The 11,269-nt window shown below is 38.4% G+C and overlaps 1 protein-coding gene across 1 annotated transcript in view; it reads left to right on the top strand.

Annotated features, from left to right (window-relative positions):
- Positions 1-557: 557 nt before the first annotated feature.
- The window catches only part of LOC145989084 (clavesin-1), a 52,679-nt gene continuing 41,967 nt past the window's right edge, over positions 558-11,269 (top strand). The window contains exon 1 of the mRNA XM_083124381.1: positions 558-625. The gene's annotated coding sequence lies outside the window, so the exon portion shown is untranslated. The remainder of the gene's footprint in view (positions 626-11,269) is intronic.

The raw sequence follows: 11,269 nt of genomic DNA, 5'->3' as shown, positions 1-11,269 counted from the left end.
GTTTTGTGCAATAAAAGATATAGGGCTAGATAATGTAAGCACGAGTAGCAAACTATTTGTTTCGGCAAGTTATGAAGTAATTTCTCACAAGAAGAGCTCACTTATCATAAGCTTCCGTAACACGTGCGCAATGCTAATATTTACCTTCTTCGACACCGCTATCCGAAAAGAAATCACTCGAACATTCTTAGGTGCCTGGGAAGGGAAAACATGACTTTCATTTTTTGTTGTATTTTGAGGCGTTTGCCATTATTTCCGTTCCAATAAGAAACAATCTTTTTGTTTCAAGATTACAGGCGTAATAATTTGCGTCGATGCTGAAAATCACGGCTGCGTAACATGGTCCCCAGATGACAAGATAATACGTAATAATTTGTACGTCGTTGTTTATACCGTTAGATTTTTCTTGCTTGCAGAGAAGGATGGAAGATTTGAGCGCGTAGTGAAAGTGAAGCTCGCTTTGTAGTCGGAAGTTTCTCAAGTTTCTAGGTCAGTAACACTCTCCTCTCTTCAACTCGATTGGTGGAATCTCCTTCCACCGACGCCAAAGGCCAGTAGTTTGTGGCAGTGCTAAGTCCTCGTCCTCTACAGCAGCCGACGTAAGAGAAGCTCTCACCCGATAAAAGTAAGTGAAACGAAACATTACTTTGCTCTATTTTCAGTGGGAAATAACGTATTTCTGTGGATGCACAGTTCATCGATATGTCTCTACAAGTCTTCTTTCTGTCCCAGAACGGTTTAAGGTCGTTGTAGAGATCTTGTATTGTTTGCATTTGAATTATTTATCAAGCAAATTGCCCATCGCCATATTTATTTTTACACATTAGAACTTCAAGAATTGGAACAAAACTGTAAACAAGCTGTTGACGACCTGTGCACCAGCATACGTAAAAATCAGTTCCTTAAAATCACCTAGGATACAAGAGAAAATTAATGAAAAACGTAATGGACAATTTGCCGGCAATACTTGTGCATCCCACTGTACTTAGGGTTAATTGCAATGATGAAGATGGATAGTGCTTACATGAAACGGTAGCACAAACTCGTGGACAGAACACGTACAAACCTCAAGGAGGATTGCGATGGCAATAGATTGAGGCGCCAAAGTCTTGTTTACCTGCAATAATGCGACTTACATGATGCACTGTCGTAGTAATGCGTAACATTGTTGACAGCTAAAGTGTTATGTGTTCTTAACATTTTTCAGATAGAACGAAGAAAGAACAAGAGGTTTGTAGAGCAAAAGAGTGAATATGGGTTCAGAAACAGACGCTGCTAGTTGAGGTATCCGAATGAAATTCACTCCTCCCAATTATCTTTCCTGGATCCGCCACTGCTCAGTTGGGGGAGGGGGTATTTGGTTGAGCCATAGAGCTAACTAGGGGGATGCTCTTGTTTTTAACGTATAATGATAGTGAGCCAACTGGGAGATGCTTTGAATAGATTTTGCTAGGTGGGGATACCATACCCCCAGGGGCGGCCGCTCATAAGGACGATACGGACGCCGCACTGCCGTGTGTAACCACAAGTGAACAAACATTACATTAACATTTATATATTAGCTTTTACATTGTCTGAATTGCAAATATTCCATTGCTTATAGATCGTTGGTTAGTCGGTTTTGTATTCATTCTTCCGCGACAATTGCAAAGTTTGCACGCCACCGTGCGGGGGAATATGCAACTTGGAGAGAAATCTGGCGGGGCGCCGTCCTCCCACTTTACGAGACGTAGCGCATTCTCAGGCGCGGTCTCGAGGAGTAAGTGTCGAGGGAACTGAAGGGAATAACACGCGCGGGATCCGTGGCTGGGAGGACGGAGGGTTTGTCGTCCGAAACCCACCCCCTAGGCGAAACTGGCCCTCGCTCCGGAAATCGGTAAACAATGAAGAGTTGCCAGAAGCAATGAAGTTAACATAACAAAGAAAATTACCAACCGTTGAAAAATATCATTCTGTATTCCATAATCTTATTCTCTTATGACATAAGAGTAGAGCAATAAATAACGCAATTTCCAATGAGGAAAGAAAATATCGGTAACTGAAAATGTACAGACTATTGCTTGATTTTTGTTATTTACCGTCGCTTTCTGCTACTTTTCGGTAATCACGACGATGAGGATGAGTGATGATATAATAAAATTGATAGAAGAGCACTCACAAAGAACACACATACCCATGCCGGGATTCGAACCCAGGAACAGTGGCTTTGTAATGCGGTATGCTAGCCACGGAAGTCTGCTATAGATTTATTGTTACACGCAAAATTATCATACATATGCGTTGTATTTTTTCTGAGTTTAGTGAAAAGTACATTTGGATTACAATGATGTGGAGTACATCATGTAGATTTAATTAGATGTTTTGATTAGCACGTTCGAAAAAATTCCTGATAATGTGACAAGACGGACGTTAAATAAATCAGAAACTTGTCATCTAAACTCACCAAGAGCCGCTACAGGAAACTGTGAACTAAAAATTTCTTGAAATTTGGGAAAATTGTCTGGCAACCCCGAAGCAATAAAACGATCGGATGGGAAGACGATAGTATTGACACTTGTTTCTTAGTTTTCCATGGAAAAGTGAAGCTTTTTCGGTATTTGTATGCTGTAGTTGTGCGTTTGTCACCGTCGCAATGAACAGTGTGGAGAAATTGTTGGTGCGAAGTTTTTCTACCAGAAGTCAGAAGTCTGGATGAAAAAATAAACATAAAAAACCTAGGCCGAATTTGAATCTATGTAGAACAAGTGTCAAAGAAGGGAGGCCGTGAGTTCACTCGCAAATTTCGCTTTAAAGGACAAAAGCATTAATTACAAGCATGTCTGAAGAAGATTTCTGGTAAGTTTGAAGTTTTTACTGTGGAGCTTCTGGTAACGCAGATATCACCTATCCAGTGAGATATTTATTTTGGTGCCCTATTTCACATATCGATTAGTAATGCTGGGCAGGAAACTTTTTCTGTGTAACTTTTTGCTAGAAATTTTCACGATCAATGCACGTAAATCTTCGTCATTGTGCTTATCAAGTTGGGTAAAAATTAATATCCTTTCTTCTGAATTTTCCCCTCTGTTAAACGACTAAATCTGTTAGAATTCTATTTCTTCTTCCATCTTCTTAAATAATTATTAATTTATTATAATATGTGCAAACGTGTAAAACATGATATTCAGTAAACACGAACGTATCAATTTCTTATCACGTTGGCTCTTATACGAAATTCATCACTTAAACTCACATTACTAGTAGAGCAAATTTGTGCCGGCCCCCTTGGCGGAGTGGCTAGCACATCGCGCTACGACGCAAGGAGTCCCGGGTTCGAATCCCGACCTGGGCATGGATGTTTGTGAGTGTCTAACAGTCTGTTCATCAATTTCATCATATCACTCATCCCCATCTTCGCAAATTAGCCAAATGAAGCACAAAAGGCGAAGTAAAATAAAGCAAATCAATAGAACAAATTTATGAGCTATCGCCCCTCCACTTTGGTTCACCACGAGCCGCCACTGCATACCCCAAGGAATATAGAGTATTATACCATACCCCACTGACCACCGTTCGAATTTGAGAGGGAAAAGCAGCCCCCCCCCCCCCCCAGTTTTTCTTTCCTGCCTCTGCATTTCCAAATCCAACCAGGGAAGAAAATTTCTTCCCTTCTGAGAATGTAATTGATTTATCTTTAGTTAATAACTTTATTATTAGTCATTACCTTGTGCGGAAGAAATATTTATACTATTGGCATATCCTATATTTGTAAAGAATGTCATAAATAATGGATGGACTCATGTTACCCCTTTGCGAGGGTCCAAACATATTGAATGCAAAGACTTTGTTTCTTCTTTGAATCGGATGACTTTTACAATTACTTTATTATAAATTCTCTTATTTTTAATTAATTCTTCTAATTACATTATTACAAAAATAAACATACTTCTAATTGTTAATGGTCATCAAGTTGCAGCAAGTTTCACCATATTCATGCATTTGTGTGCACAATTCGACTCACGAATCGTACACGTGCTTCTAAAAACCAGTTGTAGAGAGAGAGAAAGGGGAGAGAAAAGGAAGGAGAATAGAAATAGGAAAAATACAGAGGCAGAGAGAAGAAAGAGAGAGTTAGTAGAGAATAAGCCATGTGCCATGTGCTTACATGCACAACTACTTTTACTTTAAACTTCTTCACTTGGTATGCACATTGTCTTTCAGTCCTTTTCCCTTCATATACCTTGATCTTTTATGTAGACATACTGTTGAAACTGTCCTTGACTCGTATTATTGTTTTCAATGTCCTATCTATCTCGATTGCTCCAGCATTCGTGGCTAACGTATAGTGCCCTAGGAAGACAGAGATTAGAATCATCCGTAACTCGAGGATGTTACACTACTTTTATTCCTTCATCATTTTCATAGGTAGGTGGTCAAGGACGTACAGTGCTTAGATCTTGCCATCGAAGCTCCCGGGTTCGAATCCCGGTCTGGGCATGGGTGTTCTTTGTGAGTATCCCATCGTTAGTGTCATCTAATCATTACTCATCCTCATCATCGCGATTAGCCAGAAGCGACGATGAATAACTTACAAGTAATCAAACATTTGCCTAGATTCGCGATCTTCATCGTCGTGTAACCCGTAGAGGAATTAGACGACGTAAAATAAACTAAATACAAAACAAACAAAAATTTATGTCGGTAGCATGGTTAATCTGTATGTTTCCGTCGTACATTTTAGAATTTGAAAGTTAGAAATCCAATTGCATTCAAATTTGGCGATTCAATGTGTTTGTGCTTTCATCTGTTTCGTTTAATCATCACTCATCCTGTGTATCCTGCGATTAACAGGGCCTGATATAGCTTAGGATATGTAGGACGCCTGTCTAGGAGCATATGAATTAGACGCAGCAGCATTGTCCTTTCACTCACTTTATCTTCATTTACCAGCGATGTGAATATAGCATGTGTTATGCCGGCAATCCGGTTGTGACAGAAACATAAGTCTATTTTCGCATGATCAGTGAATACTGAATATTATTTGTTTAAATATATTAAATACAGATGCTTATACTATTTTGGGTTTACTAACGAATACTAAAAAACGTACACGTAACCCCAAATCTCCCTTTCAAAAACCCTGCCCACGTGACTGATCCATGTGCCCTTGCTATAATACACAGTGGCAGCGATTAGGGTCAGTTGGTCCCCTTTTTTGCCACTTCTGCAGGTATAAAATTCCAGAACAACCTTCCCCCTTATCACTCCCTTAAAGAAAAAAATTGCAGCTAATCAAAAAAAAATACCTCACAGACAGCTCTGTATGACATTAATGCACTATAAATTAGATTGGGTACAAATATCAAATAGACAAAGAAATGTAATAGGCTAATACCATAGAAGGAACAATGTAACTCTAATTTTAAAAAAAAAAGTCATAAAAAAGATAAAGTGTTCCCCTGTGCTTAGCACCACGCCATGAAGGCGTATAGGGGGTGTTGATCCGGTCGTGAGTGGGGGTTATGTGATCAGCATCACGCCCCTGACCGCCTTTACCCCCCAGGGTTTCCCCCAGGTACCCATGTCATTCGACGCTGGGTGGGCGCCGGGGCCGCTTCCAACGTTAGAAAACTTACTTTTGCCCCCGCACTATATATGCTAACCATTATCTACCAAGGGAAAGTAAACTTATCTGTCCTTGCCCCTCCCCCCACATAGTTTTGGCACATTGCCCACCTAGTTTTGGAACCCAATCGCCGCCACTGCGTATCATATTAAAGTCAGTTTGCAACAAATGCGTTTGCATGTCTCTTTCTCTTTTATGTCATTCCTCCTTTATCTATAATTCTATCTTCTCTCAATTTTCTCTCTATCTCACCCCTCCCTCCCTCCCTCCATTTGCTTCTATACCGTGTATCTTCTTTCGTTGTTCTCTGTCTAACTTTCTCTTTTCTCTATTCCTTTTTCTCTCTTTCTGTCACCATGTATTTTCCTACTTCTCTCCATTTGTGCCTGTATGTATCTTTCTCCCCCCCCCCAGTGTCGACACATATCTATTTTAATCTCCCTTTTGTCGCCGTATACTTTACTCCCTGTTCTCTCTGCCTTAATAGTAATTAAGTAGTTCTAATTCAAACATAACAATGAGCTCAAAACATTCGGCTATTCGTTAACTATGAAACAATTTAGTATGAGTGCAGTGATGGTCAAGAAATAGTTTCTTGTCGTCACAACAGATCTACATACACATGGACGTCAGCAGGATTTTTCCCAGGGAGGGGCAAGGAAGGTATTTTTTCCAGGGGGGGCAACATGGCATATTTTCCCCAATAATAGTGTTCATCCCTCAAAAAACATTGCTTAAATTTAAATTTATCATGTTCGTGCAATAATTAACACACATTATTGTGGCTGAAATTAAATTATGTGTGTGAAATATGTAATTTTTGGTTGACTTTCGTTTTCCAGGGGGGGCCACGGCCCTCCCTTGCCCCCACTTCCGGACGCCCATGTACATACACGACTGTAAAGATTTGCCCGTGATTGCTACACTGTTAGAGATATATTGTTATTTTTCACTTTTATTACACCGTGTCGTAAAATGTTTCTGGTTTGTGCATCAGAAGTTACTGAAAAAAGAAGAATGTGCGTGGAAATAAACTTTACAATTTATGCATCCATTGTTATTCAGCGTCGCATGTTGCGACCGTTATGCGATCCACGAAGATAGAAATAAAAGCATTATCACGCAATGAACTGTACATAGTGGGAGAACCTTAAGAAATGGCCAATGGCCTGTGTAGGTAGCGTATAGGAGACATACTTGGAAATACAGACACCATATACTCAATTTACATAGGGGAAGAGTATGAAATGTAGGCCAAAAGAGGACGGTAACCTTGTCTTTTAAGAGCATCCATATTTTTCAATATGGATGCTTTCAGTAAACTTCTATTTGTGCTTACACCATTTGTAAGCATGTAAAATGTTTTTAAAACTATACTTATTGACACTTATAAATAATTATGGCTAATGTTGTTTCAATTGTAACAGACTAACTGGTCTCAGTGAATTAATTTGGAGGTAATTTTCCATTAGGGCTGGGAGAGTGATTTATGTTTTGGTCTCAGTTCAAATTGGTGCTAAAAAAGGTTGCATTTTTATTTCTGTTACTTTGCGTCATTTTTCTAACCTAGGTTAATCACGACGGGGATGATGAATGATGTTAATATTAGGGCTGAAGTGATACCGATACTTGAAAATTGTAACAATTAAAAGTTGTTCAAAATATTGTTTAGTGGATTCATATTCCATTCCAATTATAAGTATCAATTTACCAAGAGTTTTATTTCAAAATATTAAAAATTACATCAGAATATAAAACTACCTATTTTATCGTCACAAAACACAGGTTTTTCACCTAATATTGGTACAAAATCAATGGAAACTTCTAGTTTTGTTTTACTCCGCGAAAGTATCGCCCGGCATTTTTGCAGATCCGCGAACGATCAAAATGCCGGGAAAGTATCGCCGATATCGTTAAATAAAATCCAACAGATACTTTCCGACTTTCCGATACCAATGCCACTATATCATCGGCCGATATCGATACATCGGTATCGGCTCACCCCTAGTTAAAATGCATTTGATTGGTGGGGTATAAAACCGAATGAAACGTTCGTACCTTACCCAGTATTCAAACCCTATTAGCTTACAACACTACCCGCTGTCACCGAAGTTGGTCTGAAGAATATTGTCCTCAAGAGTAAGGAGAAGACATGTTTCTGTGATCTTGTGGTAAACGCGGTTTCCCCAAGAAGAGCACGAAAGCCATGCAAATAAGTCGTGTGTGTTGATATCTAGACCTTCCAGGGGGATGTGCAGTTTACTGCATCCGTTTCCACCGTTTTTTGTACGGAAAGCGATGAGTCATTGGAACGATCGTCTTCCACGCTTGACGTGTCCCTGAAATGAGGTCATGGTCGGCAACCTTAAAGACATATCCGGCCGCAAAGGGATTTTTGACCCTATTTTGCCACCGTAAAACATCTAACTGTCTAGCTGTTTTATGAAATCAAGGTAGCTTTTCGTTTCCATGCGTTTTACAGGACCCGGGAAATCTTTTTCGGAATCTTCGTACCCAGGATTTTCGTAAGGTTTGGGTATAATCTAATCAGTTCAGTTCTAAATCTAAGATCTAAGGTTGAAATTTGTCAATGCGTAATGTGGCTCTAGGGTTCAGATAAATTGTTGCTTTGGGTGTAAGTAAAGGCGGCCGAAGCGTGGTGCTGATTATCCAAAAATGCCCGGGATCTAGAATGTGGGAGTCCCTAGCTGATGATTCCCCTATGTGCCTTCACGGCATGGTCAATGTGCACTGGAAATTTTACCTTTCCATCCAAGAACGATGGAGGTACTAACAAGTTTTCGGCAATGAATAAAAGTGCATTAAATTTGGTAAATTCGTTCGTAGATTTGTAGACGTATGTTCCACATGGAAGCCACTTTCTATACATGTAATGAATAATCTTTCTTTTAGAAGCATCCCTTGATATAAAAAAATGACCATGTTATAGCCTACTGCTGTTTATCGTAGTTCTGTTTAAACATTACTTCATTTTTACCAACGAACCTGATCCGAGTTCCGGACCATAGAATCTTATCTCCCCCCTCCCCCCAAGTTTCTTAAGGTCATATTTATTTTCTTAAAGCACTATGATATCATCAGTTAATCAAAAACTCTTCCTCATTCATAAGACATTCATATTCTTATAAATTCATACTTTTATTTTGAATTGTAAATGAACTTTAAGTAACTGCATTGACAAGTCAAAAGGTTCATTGTTTGGATTCATCACGCATTTTTTCTTCTTTTTTTTCGTATATGGAACGTTAGGAATTCATCTGGAGTCTCGTATATCCACTCAAGTGCCCGCATCGTGAATTAGTGAAAGTTTAATGGCATCATACGTACGTAAAAAAGCAATTGTAAACATATTGCATAATCTCTGTTGACAAAGGCTACGTATCAATATAGTCTTAAGGCAGGTCGCTTCACTTGCCCGCTTTACGTATGATACTGTGGACTCCCGACGATAAAATGAAAAACCAAACGGAAGTATAGGTGTCTTATTCGAAAAACAAGTATAGCTACTTCAACATGTAATACAAAGTTAAGAAATAATATCTTGATCTTTAGACAATTGAAAATGACTATTTTTTGTGAAATAATTTAATTTGTTTTCTGTCGTATTCTCCAAGGTGTCGTGTCGTTTGTGCCGAGGCTGCTTATCGGTTCATTTCCGCCGTGACATATGTCAAGACCATCCTTGGCTGGTTTTCCCACAATCCAGAGTGTCATCACCGCCGCGCGCACGTGTGTTTATGGGCACATGGTGCATAGTGCATAAAATGGACTTAAAACATAAAATCAAACTTATGTTTATGACGTTGCACAGCTGTGTTACACTGAAATGTTAAACCTATCCACAGAGTCAAATATGACTTTTCTTTACTTATTTTAAAATACGTTACACAGGATTACTTGTATCAATTTTATTCCACAACACAAAATACATAAATCAGCATCAGCCTATTAACTATTAATCATTTATCGTTAATCGTCAAAAAACATTGTAAATACAGTGTTATTTTTTGCAAACATTATATAAGTAATTATATAGTATAGTGTAGTATATATAAACACAATAGTTCGATACACTTGCACAAGAACAGTACAAACGTTATTTGAATTCTTGTAGGTATGCAAATGCTCGAAGGCATCCTCGAAGATCGCCTGAGCTTCTGTACTTCGATAGAACACACTCAACACATTTGTCCATTTCGATGTATTGATATTTTCATATTCTCAGCCATCTTGTCGTCTCTTACAAGTCTCAGTTTTACATAAATACTAATTTCCCAATGTAGATCCCTCATATATACTTTCATCTTACATTCATTTACCAATGACCTTCCTTTTCAATCAAAGATAAACACAGCTGCAGCTGGGCAACTTCATAAACTCACGTATGCGCGGCGGTAATGATACTCCGGATTGTGGGAAAACCCACCAAGAAAGGTCTTGACATATGTCGCGGCGGAAATGAACCGATAAGAACCCTCGGCGCAAGGACAGGGACTCTTCTCCAATCCTTACATTGCTTTTATGCATACTTTTTCATTTTTATTGAGATATTTATCACAACAAGATACCCATATTTGTATTCCAGATGGAAGGGATAATTTCTCCAATATGAGAACTTGACACTGAATTGATAATTTTTAAAAAAATGGAAAAACGAAATTTACAATATTACATTTTAAAAATAAACATGGCCTGCTGTTTGTTAAATATGTATTTATTATTATTATTTTAATGACACGATTTGGATTGACTTCTTTGAAACAATATCTATCTACCTGTGGGAATAAAAATTTCCGATTATATTTACTTTTTATCTAATTCGAACTGGATATTAATATGTATATCTTACATGCATTTTTTAATCTCATTACGCTCTATCGGGCCTTAGTAATTTTGGAGGGGGGGATGAAGGGAGGCACTCTCTGCCACTACAAAATTCCCCAAATTCACATACACGCTCCACACGCCCATATGTATACAAATACATTTTCGCAACAGTCCGTGAGTGCCAGGGCTTACCTACTAACTGCCGACCTCACTCCAAACTGTGGAAATGGTACATCATCCAACCAGTTTTGGAGTTCCACAGTCGTTGTTCTAGGTTTCCGTGAGAGGGTCACGCTAGACGCTACTCATTCGTAGCTCCCCAATTTTCTCACGATGGTGGGTGGCCACTAGTACCAATCACAGGCTGAAATCTCAGGAATAAAGTTGTTACGCTTCGTCCAGGACCACACGGTCACAGCACGGTACATATACGCATACATAATACATACTGGGTGCGAAATCATTGAAGATTGGTGGGGGGAAGGAAGATCTTAATCTACACACACACACACATATTTATAATTATAAATATACAAGTAAATTCATATTTAAAATACATTATTTTTACTATTATTATTATTAAGTATATACTTTTACATATATATCAGATATTTAAAAAGTAGCAAACTAATTCCTTTACTGACTGGTTAAGGATGTCAATAAATGACAAAGTAGTTGAAATATTTTTATTATGTTTTAAATTCTTGTTTAGTTTTTGCTTTCTATTAGTATAAATCGATTAGATTTCATAGTCATTTCCGTATTTCATTGATATTTTATCTTTATTATGAATATATTATATCAATATAACGTTTG

This window comes from Lepisma saccharinum, chromosome 1 (assembly GCF_977018435.1).
Source record: "Lepisma saccharinum chromosome 1, izLepSacc3.1, whole genome shotgun sequence".
NCBI classification, from domain to species: Eukaryota; Metazoa; Arthropoda; class Insecta; order Zygentoma; family Lepismatidae; genus Lepisma; species Lepisma saccharinum.
The sequence above is the reverse complement of the archived record's forward strand: the minus strand, read 5'-3'. Positions and strand labels throughout refer to the sequence as shown.